The sequence below is a fragment of the Haliotis rufescens genome, unplaced genomic scaffold (assembly GCF_023055435.1).
Source record: "Haliotis rufescens isolate VD_foot unplaced genomic scaffold, xgHalRufe1.0.p SCAF_4, whole genome shotgun sequence".
Classification (NCBI taxonomy): domain Eukaryota; kingdom Metazoa; phylum Mollusca; class Gastropoda; order Lepetellida; family Haliotidae; genus Haliotis; species Haliotis rufescens.
Genome location: NW_025964112.1, coordinates 32707335 through 32728813, shown reverse-complemented (window position 1 = coordinate 32728813; position 21479 = coordinate 32707335). Strand labels below are relative to the sequence as shown.

Genomic DNA, 21479 nt, shown 5'->3' with positions numbered 1-21479 from the left:
CATTTAAGGCGTTAATACCTTTATCTGTATTTACGGTTATGTCTGTCACCCACCCTTATTAAATCACGCGTACCACGTATACTTTCGTGGCACAACAGCAACAATTGTTCAACTAATCTTCTTCATGCTAAACTTCACTCACACAATTAAAATCGATGCATCCGTCAAACTAAATTATGTACTTCTGTCGAGATAGCTTCTCTAAGGTTCGCAATAACAACTTTATCGCTTTCATAATCAGAAAATAATATTAGATATTGTAGCTAGGTTAGGACGACAGTCAGTCACACATCCGTCTGTGGTTGACGAATAAACTCTCTGTTTATTTACTCAGGTAAGAAATGTTACTCTCTTGTTCTATCTTAACTCTTATCTATACGCTGTTACCCTTGGCAAATTTGCCAGTTCGTGTGATACTTTTGAGTATACTTTAGATATTCTCGTTGTAATTCTGCTGTGGATAGATTGTGTCAGTTCTGTGTAATTTCATTAGGGGTTTTATTTTGGGATATGTATTGTGACTAACATAGCATGTATCTTGTGTGAATGCGCACACGGGTAAGATATTAGTTAGGGCGTGTCGGGTATAGTATCTTCAATTATATCATCAATTGTTGTATGTTGTATAATAATCATCCTGATATGTATAATCCAGTATGTATCACTAGTTGTCAATTTTTTCTATATCATGTTCATCTTATGTCCTTCGTATATATGTACTTCTATATTTGATTGTAAACATTATCCAGTAATTGATTACAAGCATTCTCTAATAATTCATTGTAAGCATTCTATCGTTGACTGATGATATAAATGACTCTTGCGTGTATGATAAACCAAACCATGATTTAGTCATGAATCTGTAATTGAGGAATCTATATTTTTTCAAGCAACCTGTATTTATCTGTTCAGTTATCTCTTGTTACTGTAATAAAGGTATGTAACCCGCATGTATGGGTAACCTGGAGAACCAGATAATCACTCACATACATAATTATAGCAATTAGATCCGTTTTAAACACTGTCCTAATTTTGATATTCATATGACATCTACACAAATCCACCCGTCAATATGTCAATGAAGCAGGCTAAACATTATTGTTAAAGCACTAGCTATGGCTAAGGAAAAGTGAATTATTTTCAATACTCGGGATTTTATTGATCGAAATACACATATCCTGATCCTTGGCTTGCGCCGTTTCGACTCATGGCGATCATCGAGAAGGGGACGAGCCTTGTTGTATAGGTCACGGAAACATGCGCGTGGTTACGAATGCCGTTAAACATGTCCTCCACATATAAGGCAGTTGTGTTCGGCCCTAGCAACATCTATCAAGGAAATTAGAGCAGTCGCTCCCCGAGATTTATACGTTGCAAGAGTTGACATGCACGTGTACACACTTCAAGGAGATTCTTACGCGACTTTTGTGTTAAAATAAAGCAATTAGTCACCCGACCCTTGAAGAAGGTAGACCGAGGGTTTCCTTTCAAGGAAGATTTTAGTGATTACCTCGACCCTTGTCGTGACTCAGGCGGAGAGGCATGTGAGTGATAAGGAGAGGTGTCACAAGGTCCACATTCGCTTGGGTCCAAAATCCAAGGAAACTTGGTGAGACTGGCAGCTCTGTCAATTTCCAGATACATTTCGTCGCCTGAGAACCACTTTTGACCCAAAATGATGTATTTGCATTTTCTTCCCAAATGGGTGCTATTCTAACATTGTTGTAAATTTCATGAAGCCCCTCTTCCTGGAAAGTAGTTTTTCAATGATTCTACGTCCAAAAAATCATAAGTTACTTAGAACCAGCCTGGTCTATGCCCATGTCAATGTCCATGTGTCCAATCAAGTTCTTGACACAGATCATGTGACAAGGAGATAGGAACGCATAGTTCGATTCCAGAGACCATATTATATGGTCTCTGATAGTTCCAAGTCATTTGGAGATAGATTTGGTTATCATTTATCAACTGTAGAATGTGAACATTGAGAATGATTTTTGTGATCTGTCAGCTAAAATACTGAATTATAAGGTGATGACTTCTTTACAATAAGCTGTCTAAGTATGTCATCTCTCTATGGATGAAAACTTTGGTCAAGAATAATCAGAATACGCAAATTGAATTTACTAATGGAGATAGAACTGTATCGATCTGAAAACAAAATGTCCTAACTAAACTGAGGGCCAAAAGAAACGTTACCAACATTAACTGATTTGCCACTTTGAAACAAAGATGCCAACCTGTTCAAAAACAGTAAAGAACACATCTCACGAATACAGCCTTCATGTTCTCTGTCGTTCTTTGCGCGTGCTTTGCGGATTTTGGGAGATATTGGTGTTTGTCAGCAAATTTTTAAAACATTCTTTCCCAAATTATCGTGCAATTTCCGGGTATAAATTACGCACGGATCTGTTCCCTATCATTGGTTGCGATGATTAACACCAACGAACATGCCAAGACTGACCGCTGTCCAGAGAGAGAGAGCCACAGGTATGCTGCAGGTGTGACCGACACGGAGAGCGGTTGCCATTAACATGAACTGCTCCAAGATGACCATTACAGGACTGGTCGCACGTCTCCCACAGACTGGCAGAAACGCAGACAGAGCACGGAGTGGCAGACCAAACGTCACGACCCCGCAGGATGACCGCTTTTTACGGGTACTTCATCTGAGAAACAGATTTCTTACTGTGACGGCATCAGCTGCCAACAGCTTAGGACATCCGGTCAGCAGACAAACAGTGACCAGACGACTATGACATTATGGTCTCCGGGCTTTTCGCCCTTTCAAGGGCATGACCTTGACCCGTCAACATCGACGTGCCAGATTGACGTGGTGCAGGCAACCCAGCGATTGCAACAAAGGGAATGGCGGCGAGAGCTGTTTAGTGACGAGAGCAACTTCCAACTCTTCAAACCTGATGGGCGGACGCGAGTTTATCGACGACGTGGTGAACGTACGGCTCCTTGTTGTGTCCAGGAGGTGGAACCTTACGGGGGCGGAAGTGTGATGGTCTGCGGCGGCATTTGCGGGGACGAGAAGACTGAACTTGTCATAATCGAAGGCAATCTGACAGCACAACGCTACATTGACAATATCTTACGGCCAGTGGTTCTTCCTTTCATCCAGCGTCAACAACGGACGGTGTTCCAACAAGATAACGCCACACCCCATAAAGCCCGTATTACTAGAGACTTCCTCAATGCCAACAACGTGACTGTCCTGCCGTGGCCAGCTCGATCACCAGATCTGTCACCCATAGAACATCTGCGGGACCAGCTGGGGCATCGTTTTCGGAAACGAGACAAGCGTTGATCGTTGACCTCCGTGAGGAATGGAATCGGATACCTGCAGTCGATGTGAGGACGCTTGTCTACTCAGTTCGGCGCCGCATTCGAAGATGCATTGCCGCTCATGGAGGTCATATCCCGTATTGAACGGTCTGGGCCGTCGTCACCTTAAAGTTGTAACCAATGTTGTTGATCGAATACTGGACGAATGACCCCTTGTCAAAAAATGTCACTGTTGGAGGTCAAGGACTTTGTTGTTGAATTAGTAAATTTGCATTTTACTGTTCTGAATGATGAATTTCTACAATACAATTGTTATTGCTGCTTCAAAATGTGTTGGTCATATTTTATCCTAGAAATATCGTTGGTAACGTTTCTTTTGGCCGTCAGTTTTATACTCTTACATAAATATAACATTTATCTGTAATAGATGGATAAATACTTTTGATTAAAAAAATTATCAATTATTTTGTATTTGTTTGTTTCATGTAAAATAAATGCATGTTGTTTTTTCAATTAATATTATACAGCACTTCAAATTTTATAAAATATCATTTACTCAAAACTTATCAAAGTGGAGATAGGACATTATGGTTCACAGGTGACGATTTGTACATTGACTGTAGAGGAAGAAATATCTTTACACCTGCGCATTTTGTTCACTGTTCCTAAGACGACAGGTTTTTATTTTTATCACTCGCCACGATGCGGGGCGGGGGAAATAGGAACTAAGTTCTTCCGTCCGTCCGCTTCTCAAAGTGGACACATTTTCTAAACAATTATTTCAGTTTGAGAAATGAAATTTTACACACTGATGTTACTGGTCATGATCTCAAATGAGCTCGAAAATTGTTGTCGTAAATTAATTATTTACAGAGATTTTGATTTTTAACTGAGAGCATACTGCGTGAAATGGGGAAAGGTGTTCGCAGAAACTACTGACGTTACACGAATTGAAAGTTTACATGCTTATCTAAAAGATACTTGTCAAGATTGACTTCGGAGAATGGTACCGTAAATTACTTTTTTTACGGAGTTACGGCCCTTGATCCGTGTTATTTTACATTGTGCATATTTGGGACACGTTTTCTCAGAAACAATTGAATTTAGCTGAGGGTAGCCGCCAGAAGTCAAGTCCCTCGACCTTGTGCATCTGAACATTTACACGATGTTGTATGATGCTATGTTTTAGCTGACGACGGAATTCGGATTACCAACTTTGCATATTTGCGACTTCACATTGGTGAATACAGAAACAACAAACAAAGCAATAAATTGTTTCATGGACCTCCGAAAATCTGCTCCGATTGCTGCTGTTGGTGGGTGACAGTGGGTTGGATGCCTCCTTCTGTGTACCGACTACAGATGCAAGATGTTGTTTCCACAGCACTGAACGCCATTTTCCGGAAATATAGATATGAAAGGAAACTAAGTCTTGTTCTCGCTGCAGAGATGCAGGGGATGTGATAAACGCTTGCTTTATAGCGCCTTTTTATAGATATTGAGTTTGGAGCTGAGCCGTTCATTTCATGTAATAGTGCACAGCCCTGTCTATGTTTCGATGAGGGTCCCACTATACGTAGAAACAAAGGGATCGTTCTTGGCTATTTAAGCATTAACGTCAATACATTTTGGACAGATATGTCTGTGGGTACTTTGAGGTTATTTTTTTTACAGAAATCCGTCGAGCCGAAATTGGAAATTGCACAATGAGTAGAGTATAATACAACCATAATACAAACATACCTTGATCAGAATACATCTTGGGTGTACTATTTCACTGTTGAATGGATGAAATTGTCACCTAAGATGGTATGGAGCGTTATTTGTGATCGATTTAAATATATTATATTGTATATTATGTCCATGTTTGTACGAATGAATCGGCCATTCAAAGTCAGTAGGGAACATCATTCGTTATTGAAATACATATATGGTATAATATTCCTCATATGTACGGCTGAACTACGTTTTGCTTTTTATTGTCAATATTTAACGTCAATCAATTTCAAAATGCATAGGATGCATTATACCCTAAGTTTTGCACAGATGAAGTGATAATTCCAAGTCAGCATTGAGTATTAATAGTTGTAAAAACATATAGGGTGTTTCAAAAATTGTACAATGAATTAACCATTAAGGTTAAATAAATAAAAAACATTGTGCTTCTGACTGTTGAAAAATGGTTATTTACAGCCACAGAGAATACATTGGTGCAATGTGTGTTTCTTAAAAATATATATTTAGTCTCATAGTTGCAATAAAACAAATATCTGGTTCCAGAGGTGCACATGTGGCTGAAAATATAAAAAAATATCTTGTTTCCATACACACTGAATTCTTACTGGTTTAACTGATTGTTTCAATTTAGAAGTCGACACATAACAATATCAGGGAGACGAGCTAAACGGGATATGAAACGGGATATTTGAAAACATGTAACACAAACGGAACCTCTGCAGAAAAGCATGATCTGTTGACAAAACAAAATCATGCAATTGATGATGTAAACCAGGGTATAGAAAAACGCGTGTTGTAGGGATTCGGTATGCATTGTTTCTGCTTGTCTTGACAAGTGCAACACGGAAAAACATCAAATTTCAATCATTATTTGAAGTTTGGAGATGCCCAGCCTACCTGAAATGACTTGAGATGCCATCTATATTTCTATTATCAGAGCAATAACCTGTTCCGATTTGTACGTTCAATGGTGTTGTAAAGCGCTTTCCACAAATCTATTTACACAGATTATATTATCATCTATAATAATCATAATAGTCATCGTATAATATGCTTCAATTACCAGTATGTCCAAGGTTGCAGCCAGCCCAGCCACATACAGGAGCATGGGGACGCATGGAAGGAGCGACATGGGTAAGTTGGAATACGTGTGTTTAGTATAGTCGAACCGTAAACACGTTACTCCCATTGAGTACAGATAAATGATTAAGCACAGGAACAAACCATGATAATGACCCCATAGGCCACTTCATGCTGGATTTAGGAAATGATCGGTTTAAAAACATCGTTATGGAAGGTATCAGATGTATTCAGCACAAAACACCGTGTGATAATGACCCCTTTGCCACACTGGATGCACGATGAGAGAAATGACACATGTTTAATTATGGCTATGGAAGTTGTCCGATGTGTGCATAAAACGACTGTAAGACCTGTATACTAAGATCTATTGGACTCACAAGTATATTTGTATAGTGTAAAATGACTCAAAATAGGTCATGAAGCGTTTTTCTAATATTTGAACAAGAGCATATATATATATATATATATATACATATATATATATATATACATATCAATGTCCCGCATATTTACAGGCTATAAACAGTGAGAAATATTGGTAAGGTTACCACATGAGACTATGTGGCAAGGCAGCGTCAAACTGATCCGAAACAACAACAACAGCAAGAATACAGGAGCAACATCTACTAACAAAATGGCTATGTTCATATTGACTATGTTGTCTATTGTGATGGCACTAAGTGTGTTGACCTGGAATGTGCTTGGTGTGTCTCATCAGACCGAACATATCAACTCTATTTTACCGGACTATGTCGATATCATTGCTGAATAAGAAAACTGGCTAAAACATGATAATGTAAAGCAAAAGGTTAAAGAAGCATGTCTTGTTAAATGGGACAAAGCTTCCAATATGGAGATCTCTTCGTACAAGGTCTGTCTTGATACACTGCTAAACAATGCAGAGACTTGTTTATCAATAGATAAACGCGATGATATTGAATCATTTAATACGGGGATCAGTAAATGTATAATTGATGCCAGTAAGACAGTCTATACCAGTAGGTAGTTTCAAGGCTAATCTGAAGCCTTACTGGAAACAGGGTGGGCTACACCTAGACCATTATAACATGCGAGTTGCAAGGCGGAGATGGTTATCCGAGGAAAAAACCAAGGGGGGATAATGTCCATTCTTAAGCATCATCCAAGCAGGTTAAGCGAGAATTCCGACGTCGTCACAGAAAGTCAAAGGAGGCCTTTTCAAAGAAATTTTGATTGGAATTAGAAAAAACTTGTGATACTGATGTGAATACGTTTTATAAATCTGTAAGAAAACTACGTAAACAGAAGATCGGAGTTGAAAAACTTACATATGATGACCGTAATGTAACAACTCCCACTGACATATGTCAGCTTTGGGGTAGGTACTATGCGGATCTAGCAAAACCATATGACTCCGACCAGTTCGATCAAGACTTTAAAGATGGTATTGACTATGAAATTGAGAAATTAGCCTCCAGTAATGAATCTAACTCATGTGTTGATAATGTACTATGTGCTGAAATATCGGTTCAGGAAGTGATTAGATATGTACAGACACTGAAGAGGAACACATCACCTGGTCCTGACAATATTAAAAATGAACATGTGATGTTTGGTGGTGAGCTGCTAGTAGGGAAGTTAGCACTGTTATTTAATGCTATTCTTAAACTTCAGTACACACCTGCAGCCTATAGACACGGGGTAATTATACCTATCTATAAGGGTAAAAAGGATAAATCAAACCCTGTAAATTATAGAGGTATTACGCTAACATCTTGCCTTAGTAAGCTTTTTGAGAAAATTCTCTCAGAAAGATTAGAAACGTGGACATCCCGAAATGCCTGTAATTTTCCCGTATATTGCAGTTTAGCTTTAGGAAGAAAGACGGTGCTGTTATGTCGCTATTTAACCTCATCGAATGTGTACAAAGTTATGTTAACAGGTGATCATGTATCTACACAGCATTTCTAGATAACGAGAAAGCTTTTGATCGAATATGGCACTCGGGTCTCTTTGTAAAACTCTATCATCTTGGTATTAGAGGTAAAATGTGGTCTCTGTTACATCACTGTTATACTTCCATGTATGCGTGTGTTCAGTATAAGGGCGAACAATCTGATGCATTTGCTGTTAGATAAGGTTATAGGTCTGGGTAGAGTTATCTCAGCTTTGCTTTTTCTTGTGTACATAAATGACCTCATAACTGAGCTTTGGCAGTTAGATACAGGAATATGTATATATAATGTTAGTTTACCATGAGTGTTACTTGCTGATGATACTACTCTTATCAGTTACAGCCCTAAAGGTCTGCAAACAGCCTTAGATACAGTTGTTAATTACGCATCCAAATGGCGATTAACTTATAATGCATCGAAAAGTAAAATTGTTGTGTTTCATAAAAAGAAGCAATTATTGTGAACGTATGCTTATCCCTTTGGGGACTATGATATGCCTTTGTTTGATAATGTAAAATATGCGGGTGTTGTTCTACAAAGTAATCTTTCTTTCAAATTATATATTGAAGAGAGCTGCAAGGCGTACTAATAATTCTCTCCTCTCTGTTGGTCTAAATAGTAGTGACTTACATTCGTATGCAAGTATTGAGATATGGAAAAGAATGATCTTAACAACAAGCTTTTATTGATGTGAATTACTACCTCCTCTGCATGGTAAAGATCTTGAATTAGCTGAAAGCACCCAGCGTTACTTTGCAAGGATTGTACAAGGTTTTGACCAACGTTCCCCCACTGATGCCACTATTGCTAATCTAGGACTTTGGAGCATGGTTGGCTATATAGATAAATGTAGACTACAGCTGCTGGGGCGTCTCTGCAACAACTCATGTGTCTCAATTTGTAAAACTGTTTTCAATCAATTTCACTCTATTACTTTCATAACAATAATTTACACAGTTTATGTGGAGTGTTGCTTTCAACAGCCAAGAAATATAAGCTACTCCATCATGTATTTCACTACGTTCGCACAGGGGAATTCCCCGCGAAGATTAAGTGGATAAAGATTGTGTTAAATAAAATAACTACCCACGAGGAAGAAGTATGGAAATATAACTATCATGTAGAGCAGACCTATCTCGATATTCTAAAATTAACACAACACTTACATGTACTCCTCATGTGTTATACAGCATTGTAATGTTATATCCAGAAATGAGAGAAGAAATACAGTATATAATAAGGATTGGATCCAAAATATCAAAAGAATGTACAAAATGTAATACTTTTGCTCATGATTATTATCACCATGTCATCTTAAACTGTGAATGTCTACTTTCAGATAGAGATGTATTCTTTTTCACTCTAATTGATAATCTTGATGTTAAACATATGTAAAAATAGAGATGATGGAAGACCATGATATGTTAGCATTCTTTCTTGGTGCAGATAACAATGACATTGATGAAATAACGAGGCATTTCACTATCATTGAAATCTTAAAGTATTTATATCAAATTAAACATATCCTAAACAACGTGTGGTAACCTTACCAATATTTCTCACTGTTTATAGCCTGTTAATATGCGGGACATTGATATATATATATATATATATATATATATATATATATATATATATATATATATATATATATATATGTTTGATTATTGTGTTATTTAATTATTTAATTACCTAATCTTGATGCTTTGAGAATCTTCGGATTTATGTGAAATAAATAAATACATTTATTCATTCATTCATTCTATAATAATCATAATAATCATCGTATAATATGCTTCAATTACAAGCCAGCCCAGCCACATACAAGAGCATGGGGACGTATGGAAGTTGGAATACGTGTGTTTAGTAAAGTTGAACCGTAAACGCTTTACTCCCATTGAGTACTTATAAATGATTAAGAACAGGAACAAACCATGATAATGACCCCATAGGTCCACTTCATGCTTGATTTAGGAAACGATCGGTTTAAAAACGTCGCTTTGGAAGGTATCAGATGTTTTCAGCACAAAACACCGTGTGATAATGACCCCTTTGCCACACTGGTTGCACGATGAGAGAAATGACACATGTTTAATTATGGCTATGGAAGTTGTCCGATGTGTGCATATAAACGACTGTAAGACCTGTATACTAAGATCTATTGGACTCACAAGTATATTTGTATAGTGTGGCTAAAATGACTCAAAATAGGTCATGAAGCGTTTTTCTAATATTTGAACAAGAGCAATTGGCCCGAAGAGGCAGCACCGCCGTCCCCCCCAAACGTATGCCTCCTATAACGAGAGGCCAATGTAACATTCAGCATTTATCTTGCAGAAAACATACTGAGAGCAAATACTATCATCATCCCGAGAAGCAGTAACTCCGAAAGTCTAGAAGATGAATTCTTCCAAAATGTGATGCGATATAGAGCGAAGGGATCAAAGTTAAAAAAGGATTTCCCCCACCTCGTCATATTTCAAGTTTCATCTCGCATTAAGGATGAAGAGGAACTCATTGTGAACACTTTAATGGGTACATGATTCTATTGAAATATATCGAACACGTGCACTGATAACGGCATATGTCATACGTAGTCAAGAGGAATGAAACAGTATTGAGTGAGGGATTCATCTTTTCGGAAATAAGTTGACATATTTATTTGAACAGCCTAAATCTTTGACATACAGAAGTAGCTATGAAACGTCGTGACAAAGATTTAAAGAAGTTACCCTCCTTAAAAAGTCTCATGTCTTCAGGTTCTTCCAACTTCAAAATGCCTATCAAGCACTTCAGCCTAAATATAAAATGACTAGGATGGGTTGTTACTGTTAGAAAAATGAATGTGTTATTTCATACATGTTGACTGCTCTTGGAGAAAACACCAACCTGTATACAAGGTTAATTATACATATATGATCTATCATATTTCTCCCTTAGGTTTGCCTTCAGCAATTCTTATCATTGCGTCAGTCGGAAAAGATTCTGAAGTAAGCATCGACCTTCCAAGCAACGTGAAATCTACCGTCAAACAAACTTTGCGTCTGTTTTTAAAAAATGGACACATTGTCTTCAATGACAGCGAAAACAAATGCATGTTTCACCGTGTGCTGTTGCATTGCTGTCAAAAGGAGCCTAAATGGCGGAGATATTTGAAGAAAATCGCCTTTGTTGGCGACATGTGTTTAATAATTGTAACGGTGCCATTCTTAATTGTATGGTTTGGTTTTAAATTAATGCGGAGAGTTATTGTATAATTTACTGTGAACTAAACCGTATCCCTTAAGATAGAGAAGATATCGCTTTACATACCCAAAATGTTTAACCATTTCCTACCTGAAAATATTTTTTTATTCCATTTTTCATCATATTTTACATTTCAATATCATACATAGAGTGTGCATGGATTTGTTGTGACATTATTGGCATGTTTGTAGCATTGACAGATCATATATCGTAGTTATACAGGGTTTCTAAATAATACATGTAGAGAACACCAGAAGGCATGCAAACTTTCATAATAACAATTTGAATATGCAATACATTTTGTATTTTCATAATATCGAAGTATTTCTTTTTGAATTAGTAAAAGGAGTGGTTTGACTTTTTTCTATTAAATGTGTACAGCATAGATTTTGTTACCATAATTCCTTCATTGAGTGAATTGTTATTCTTCTCTTTAAATCCAAACAGTATGTGTTCATTTTTAAAATTAACTCTGCCTTCTGTATAGTTTCCAAGCCAATCTGAAAGTTTCGTCAATATATCAGCAGCATAGTGACAATAACATAATACATGAGTAATTGTTTTCAGAAAGTAAATGTTCAATACATAATGAGCAAACTGGCGATTCAACATATCCAAATTTAAATAAATAACAGTTAGTACTCAAAATATTATGTATAACTTTAAACTGAAACCATCCTAATTCAGAACTTTGTGTACATGTTTTTGCCATAAGGTTAAAGTTTGTCCACTCTGTATCTGTATACTGTTTTTCAAGGAAATCTTCCCATTTACTGCAGCACTTATGTTTTATAAATTTAGGGTTTAATAGGGCTTCATAAAATACCTAGCTTCCCGGTTTATTGTTTATTTTTTATACATTATATGGCAGTATAGGTCTTTGGCAAACTTTAGCACAATGTATTATATTGTTATTCTGTAAATACCTGACTATTGATAGTTTTACTCCTTGATGGGTCAAAAAGTCTGTCTTCAAACTGTATTTTTGTACAAATTCGTCAAAATCATATAATTTCCCTGTGTCATGAATGAAGTCATTTATATATGGTATACCCTTTTGATGCCATTGTGGAAAATAAATAGACTTACCATCAATTTTGATTTCATTATTATACCAGACAGATTTGCACATCATATCCTCGCCAGATTGTTTAACATTATCACAACAATTCAAGCACACTGACCACCATAACAAAACTTCCTTCCAAAAGTTATTGTTGATGTTTGGAATAATCTTTTCGTTAATATAGGCAGCATCAGCCAGGTAAATTACATTCGCGCTAGCAACATTTAAAAAAGAAAGAAAGCTGTCCATGTGGAATTACCATGAACCAGTCTCTTAATCCAGCTTAATTTTTGTGCGTCGATTACCATTTCCACCACTTGGACACTGATGCCGCCATATTTAGGATGTAATGACATAATTTTCCTTTTAACTCTGTCAGGTTAAGATCTCCAGATGAAGTGAAAACATTTTGACTGAAACTTTTCTTTTACAATTTTGGGTGGGCTTGTTATACTGCAAAACAGGTGATTGAGTTTGGGTAACAACAATGATTTTAGTACAACATTTCTACCCATAGGTGTCAGGGTTCTCTTTTCCCACATTTTCCTTTCCTTTCTATCTTATCAAACTTGTTTGTATAGTTGTTATGAGAATCCATTATACATGTATATTTACTATACGTATATGTAGAATATATTAAATGTACTTTGTTATCATGAAATGTATATTCCTACCTTTTCATATATTATGTTGCTTGTGTACAGATTGCCAGTGATCAACACTGACCAATTACACACTTCACTTCACATTGTCTATATGTAAGCCCTGGTAAGCCCACAGCCAAGTTAAGGCTGATGTTATGCAATTGTGGCTTGGCTATTGCTCAACGGGTAGACAAAGTGGTCAGTTCCCAGGTCGGGTTGGAGGTGTTAACTGACATGCCATGTCGGCAAGATTTTAAACTTTAATTGTGTATGCCATGTCGGCAATTTGTGAACTATGGTGTATTATGGATTACACGAAACATTCACTGGATCTTGTTTGGAAATGATGTGATTTTTCATCATAAAGTAAGACTGTTTATATTGTGATTGATACTTGCTTTTGCTGTTTGTAAATAATATGAATCTTGATTAGACTGCCAGTATTAAATTATTTTTAAATTGTTGTGTGATCTCTCCTTGTTATGTATGGAAACGGTTTAGTGGATCCACACGTAACAATAGTCTAAATTGACCATATTTTCCAAATCAACATCAAAATCTATGCCTATTAGCTTAAAGTGAGATTGTGATCAGTCAAAATTCCAATCCTCACATAACTTATATCTTGATCTTTTCTTTGACCCTATCCATATCAACTTGTTTTTTTCAGCATTAACTTTTAATCCCGAAAACTGGGCATTTCTTTTAAATGATCATTGTGGTATAGAAGCTCTTTTCAGATTCATCTAAACTTAATGTAGCATCATCTGCATATTGTGCAAGCAGAGATTTAATATTACCCTTCTGTATACCTTTTATTTTATTATTTCTTGTCATTATTGCTAAAATTTCGGCACCTAAAAAAATAATGTCCAACTCACATTACCAACGTAGTAGTAACAAGTAACAACTCCTTATGCATTCAGGACAGTATCAATTTACAAAATAGCAATTGTCGTACAAAATGTTATGCAAAATCGTTTATTCCAGACAGAATTAAACTTTGGAATGCATTACCATGACGAATCTGCCCGTTTTCTGCGGATACCAACACGAAAATACATTTCATTACTTCTTCACATGCACAAAGTATGATATTATCAGAAATAGCATGTACCATTTTACCCATAGGTGTAATTTGAAACTGTTTAAGCCGTAATTATTCCAGCATATTTAAGTGGCCTTTTAAAAGCTGTAGTTACAATAAAAAAAAATTGAAATGGATTTTGACCTTTATTCTTATAATTCGACGTTTGCTACAGATGCCGGCACATTTATTAAGCAATTGGTTAAAACTACTGGTCTCTTTACCTAAACGTTGCATTGTAAGAAGTTGAAATTTATAAGCCAACCCTATCTTCATGGTAATGCTTCCTTACACGTAAAAAAACAAATTGAAATTCAAATATGAAAATTAGTACATGACTATATCATAAAAAAACAAAGCCATTCGAAATAGCTTCTTGACATTAATATTTAATTAAGAAGCTGCCTGGCAGTGACAAACAACCCTAATCAGATGGGTTTTTTTAATAATATGTCTACTGGTGTTTCTACAATATATTTTGCCGATTTGCACTCCACATATTTTAAATTGTTTTGTTGCTGGAGTGAGTGAGTGATTTTACGTCATTTTTCGCAACATTCACGCAATATCACAGCGGGGAACACCATAAATTGGCTTCATAGTTTGTGGGGAATCATTGGGGAATCCAATCCGGGTGTTCGGCTTCACGAGCGAACGCTTTAACCAGTAGGCTACCCCACAGCTCCTTTTCGTTGATAGAGCAGTGTTAATCGAAGTATGTTGTGCTTCTTTACCAACCCATTTTCTCTTCAGAAAATAAATATTTAAAACCGAATTCATGTTTGTTAATATGTGTCGGTCTTCTACAAACGGCTTTTGTAATGTTTCTAATATACCGATGACGCGCTTGCGTAATGGTTTGAATAAATCATATGAGCCACGAAGGACATTTTGTATATTTGCACATTTGTATGTTCCATTCTCAATAGCTTGTGACAGATAGACTGCAGGCTTTCACATTACTTCCCTGTTTCCGAGCTACACGTGTTTGTTTAGAAACATAATATGAAACCTTAACTTATGACTATGGCATGAATTATAAAGGGCCTGGATAAACATCATTAGACTCCTATACAATACTACGGGGCTGTTGGGTAAACTTGGCTGTCGGAAATTTGATAAGACTTTGGGAATGTCACCATGACAATTGCACGGCTATGGATATGACAACAGACAAACAGTTGATTTCGCACATGGTTCATATCTGTTGTTATTGACCCTGACAACAGCTGGTCGGCCATCTTAATACAAACACTTTGTTGTTGGCAACATAGATATGTAATGAAATTAACAATTTACCTATATTTTGTGTTATTTTATTTTATTCTGTATAAAGACATGTCAAGGTTGAAAGTCAAACAAATCAGTCATTATTAACGAAGTCAGAGGTTATGTAAAACTGACCCGGAACTACTGTCAATTATTCGAGAAAATATTGTCATCAAAGTCGACAATTCTATGTTGGAAGATACTTCTTGTTAGCGTCAGTCTGGATAATCATTTCCAGGTAATCTTGGTCTGTGACTAAAACAAGCTTGCATCTATATATATATACTAGTAGAATTTCTATATTCCGTAGATGATAGCAAGGACTTCCTTTTCTAATTGTGTGTGCTTGTGTGATCTTGATGCAAATTCCTTGATCTATCACATTGGATATAATATTTCAGTGTTGAACAGGCGAGGCCCGGAATTTTAGCTCCGTTTAGGGCAGTTTGTTTACTGTTCAGGATGTACACGGCCGGCCATACTATAAATCTTCTGGGACAGCAGAGCAGTCCCTCCCCAGATGTATATGATGTAATACTGAGACAACATTTGGCATGTACGTACACACTGTTTATATCAGTAGAAATATCAGTAGAAATGCAGGATTACTCATTAACAGGATAGCGTATCCATCAAATTACAGGTCATGGAGGTAGAAAGGGGGCACGGGTGGCCCAGCCGTCTAAGGCGCCGAGATTCGCTGTGCAGAGTTGCGTTCCTTGATCACGCCAGAAACCTATGATTGTGGGTTCGAATCCCGCTTCGCCCCGATTATGTTTCTAGGTTTGTCAGCACCATACCCGTGCTCGCGGGTTTCACCGAAGTGGTAAACGTCTGAGATCTGCATCCCTTCGGGCTTTCCTCCCACATGCGCTGACACGCCGTGATATAACTGGAATACTGTTAAAAGCGGCGTTAAACCAAATTCACTCACTCACTCATGAAGGTAGAACAACGGATGCCAATGGGTTTTCATATAAGTTAGTGCTATAGTCGTGTCCTCACGTGGAACGCCATCAATGCGTATGCCGTTGACGCGATAAAGCAAAGTAGTTGTCGACCCTTTAGAAAGTGGTCAACACAATAATACATATATAAACCAATATGATGTCGCCATGGAAAGTTGATCCAAGACTCAGATGAGTTTAAAGAGCGGCGTGATCACCTGACTGAAAGGGCTAAATTTGACGTTTCAAGGGACAACGTGACGACAAAAAAAGATTGAAAGGATTCCTCATGTAATATAGAACATTGGAAACCATAAGGCTTCACTCCATGTGTTGCGTGTGGTTCCAAACCCTTGTAATTACCTTTATGGTGGTACGAGCAATTATATGACAAAACGTCAGCAGTAATCTGTGAATATTGACACGTTTCTTGCCTGGTCTCAGGGCATCTGTTGAACTTCCGACTTTGTTTCTCGAAGCTGTAACTTCCGCTGATAGGGTCACTCTCGATCTGGGTACCATCGAAATGTCGAAAACCCAGGGTACATTTCGATGGTACCCAGATCGAGAGTGACCCTATAGGCGTAACTTCCTAATCAACCATCCGAATCAATACTTCTTTGCATTATCAGATTGCTCATATGAAACCCATTATGCAACAATAGCTTGCAGTGCTGATCTCATCAGAAAGTTCTTTAAGATGTTCTGTAGAAAACCCCATAGGAACGTGTTGACTTCTTGTAGGCACCGTTGTTGTTTGATGTCTCTCGTGAGATATCACCTCCTTGTTGGGGAAAAGGGAGAAAATCATTAGATCATTGGATTTGGTAAAGCGCGCATGGAATATCATTCAAGCTTGCTTTACAAACGATTTTAGTATTAAGAGATGGACGTAATTTTAGCACAGAAGTTATCATTCATACTCTAAATTACGCAGTAATACAGGGGAATAAGTCTAATCTCTAGACTACCCCACCGTCCTATTCTTGGGGTAGGAGAGAATGAATAATTTTCATCTAAGGCTGCAAAGACAAATATATTTACAAAAAATAAAACTCTGAGCAAACATTTTTTAGAGAAAAGTCTTGCAACAATATATGTTTTGTGGCGGCCAATTTCATTTATTTCAAGATTTTAGTTCAAACATTTGTAATGTTGCTGTCATTACTTATTGCTGTCGTATTATCCGACAGTTGAACCCAAACTGCAGAAATAGACGACAGCCGTGCTAGCCGTGGCTTTTCAATAAATGCTAACGTTAACAGTGAAAGCAAATTCATACTGCTCTTGTGTAAAAACATATTTCACAAATTTACATGTACAGACAAATTAAGTAGGAATTATTTTAAACGATTTCCCAGAACAAGCTTTTCTCCAATATGGATTTTGAAATAAGCGGTTCTAAATGGTCAATCAGACTTCTGTTTATCTTCCCGCCTCGGAAGTGAAGTAACCAAATGAATTTTCATTAAAAATATTAACTTAAAGTAATTTCTTTATTTTGCTCGATCAAAGGTTACTTTTAGTAATTACCTAACAAATGTTATGACATTTTCTTCATTTCGAGAAATGTTTACAAAGAGAGACATAAATGACAAGTATCTGGTGGATAAAGTTCTGACGAAAGCAATGTAACGCCTCTCTACTCTGCATCAGGATGAACAGAAATGTGTCCCTATTTTCAGACATGAGTTAAACATAGTGAAAGAAAGTGAATACGAATAATTCCCATGAACTAGCCAACCACACCGTACCAGTTCAACAATAATAACAGGCAATATAGCGGAGGTCCCCCGGTCGTTTTAGACCTAACGGCAGTGGAACCAATCTACTACCGGTGAGGTGAAATTATGTTTATGTGACCTTACATTAAAACACTAGATTCTGATTGGTTGTGGAGCGGGAAATTATTTTACATGTACTCCGTTCATGTACCCTGCTGAGAAATCAATCGCAACACAACTTAGGTAACTTGCGTGTCTCGCATAAGTATCGTTGAGCTGAAATGAGCAGATGTTTATTCCCCACTAATGCATTAGGTAAAAGGAAGTAACTCGTTTCGTCTGCGTCGTCTGCTTGCTGTTAAGATGACTGAATCAAAGCGTTTTACCTCGGTGAAGCTTCGTACATATATTCCGGGTCTGGATGAGTGAATGCCGTCAGATGAATTCGTTGTCAACCGCTCCCTCGGGGCATATGTGATGTACCTAACGCCTCGGGGTACACAAAGGGTACATCACACCATATACAACATGACAGCAACAGCTCGGGGTATATAGGCTCACACTAAGGGTGCATCACACCATATCGTTTGACAATTTAATATATTAACATCGCGTTCAAGATTATTTCACTTATGTAGCATTGTACAGGACGGACTCCTGCAGGTGTTATCGTCCTAGATCAACGACATAGCATTCTGCAGTTGAACATACCCGACTCAAACACATTATATTGACTCCGAACCGGTCAGTTCTAGTCTGAGCGCTCTTAATACCGAACACCAGGCAGGGTAACAACAAGTTACATTTTTTTACCGTCTTTCACAATGACACTACCAAGGGATCGAACTACTGACCTTCTGCTCTCCGGGCAGACGCTCTACCCATTACATCACTGAGCCGGTAGCTCCTTTAAGAAAGAGCAAACATTGACGATTTTTATTGCAACAATACTGAGCGGATATCGTTTGTTTGTTGATTAACGCAGCACTAAGTAATATTCCAGCTATATGACGTTGGTCTGTTAATAATCGAGTCTGGACTAGACAATCCAGTGATTGACATCATGAGCATCGATCTACGCAATTGTGATACGATGACATGTATCAACCAAGTCAGCAAGCCTGACCACCCGATCCCGTCAGTCGCCTCTTACGACAAGCTTAGTCGCCTTTTACAGCAAGCATGGGTTGCTGAAGACCTACCTCGGATCTTCATGGGTTTGACGGATATCGGAAGATATTGAGGCTGGTGTATTTTTATGCTGTATTGAGTCGGATATATTGTTTACGCGTGACATATGTTAGTAATGACCTGTGTGCCGTAATTTGGTCATCTTCAGTCAAGTGGTTCGCTGATAACTGACTTCGACTCTGAGGTACCCGATCTCTTAGCATTGAAATGGAGAAAACTGAGTTTAGAGCAGTCAATAATTTTATTTACCCTCGAGTGTCCATCACCAACGTTTACATGCTGTTTATGGTAAGCTGCCCCACCAAATGCCACAATTTCAGCGTGTGTGAAAGAATGTGTAAGATGACACAACCCTGGTCCATCACCACAAAAGACAACATTGATGCAGTCCAGAATGTACTGAATAATAGTCAACATAGAAACTATCTTCCTTGAACAACTTCATATGTCAAAAGTTCGTGCCCGAGGGGTTTATGGAATGCATTTGGATGAAATGAAGCCTACGGCCTCCAACTCTAATAGCCTGTTAACAAGATAAAACCGCAATAACTTCATGTGAGGTTAGTGACAGGTGATAAGGCCTGGATCCATCACTGTGTTCCTGAGAGCAAACAATAATCCACGAAGTGGAAACCATGAAGTTTTAAAGAAGCAGATCCACTAAGTGAGGAAGGGTTATGCCGAAATTCGTTTGGAAACCAACTTCAAAGCTTAATGCTCCAGTTGAAACCAGTAATGTTGAAATGGCTGCTGTACGGGAATGTGGATACGTACACTTGCCTCATCCACCTTATTCGACAGATCTTTTCCCCCTCTTACTGCCATTTGTGTTCAATTTGATAAAATCAAACAACACTTGCATTGTCAGAGATTACAGAGAAACACAAGACATACAAGGACAGGTTGTCTTTCTGTATGTTGAACAGCACTGGAAACTTCCAAACCTATATTGTATCCGATATTGAGGTTAACAATGTTGTTAGACATGCATATGAACTTGCTTCTTCAGATATGATCAAAGAAGTTGGAAGTTATTTGCCTAAGGTTATTATAAACAGCTGCACAAAATCAAACAAATTGAAATGGTTCCCATCTGCTCAGGATCTTGGAAACATTAGTAATGTTCTGGCATCTTAACTGGAGAAATTTCTAAATTATGCCATAACAGTTAACGCAGCAACCCACACATCTAAATCATGTCGACTTCGGGCAGCAACGGTGTGTGGAAACTTCCAAAGCATGTGTTGATATGCATGACACTCTCCAAACCTGTTCAGAAGTGAGGGATTGATTACATTGCTCAACCGAATGCGCCATTGTGAGAACTATTCATTTTCACTGCAGCTAACCACAGCGCTGGCACAGGCTATTGAGGAAACATTAACTGTATTGTCAATACATATTCGGCCACCATCAGTGTTTCATTCTGAATTTGATAATTTGACAACAACCTTAGTGGAATGGGTTCAGTTCATACTACACGAAAAAGAAGGCAAACCAGAGGATCATGGTGGCACCCGTGTAGACATCCCTTAACACTATCAATCAACGTTCGTTGATCCTCAATCTAGCAGAATATCTGCTATGTCACCCAGCGAGATTGTCCACAAATTTTGGGTAAAAAAGCAGACATATCCTGATGGTGAATAAAACTACCACGGAGCAGATATGCGACACATATTGTGGGCTCTGATACGGATGAAGAGTTGTTTGTCACACCAGGAAGAGCCTGGGTGGACAGGTTTCACATTTTTGACTGGTGACGCTCCTGAGATTTATAACAATCGATTTCTATCTAGTTATTGGCAGTTCAATCACCAATTATAAGTGTGTCCAAGCTATGGTGAAAACGCCACAACCGAACCCAGACAGTGCTACATCATCACCACATTTTAGTTGTGTATGTATGAAAGCATATCCCCTCGACTGGAACAAACAAACTAAGTACGAGAAGCACATTATCCTAATTGGAACATTCCATCTAGTTTGTGCATATATGGAAATGAAAGCAAAGAAAATGAATTGGTCAGGTCTCGCTGATATGTTGCTGGAAACTGACTCGGGTTCCATCGCAGGTGTTCTGTGAGGGAAACATTAAAACGCAGCCATGCACTGCCAGAAAGTCTTGTTGGAGTGCCTTGGGCGACTTATAATGACTCAGTATGTAGAAAGTCCGCGTGAAACTGTCTTCGTTATCTGAGCAATCAAAGCAAGTGATGGATAATATGCTGCACACCCCATCTTTAGAGGCCTAAGG

General features: G+C 37.8%; 1 long non-coding RNA gene across 1 annotated transcript; it reads left to right on the top strand.

Annotated features, from left to right (window-relative positions):
- The first annotated feature begins 280 nt into the window (after positions 1-280).
- LOC124152179 lies at positions 281-13467 on the top strand. Its single transcript, XR_006863477.2, has 4 exons — positions 281-334; positions 6098-6165; positions 10386-10583; positions 10989-13467. It is a non-coding gene; the product is annotated as an uncharacterized LOC124152179 (long non-coding RNA).
- Positions 13468-21479: the final 8012 nt, after the last annotated feature.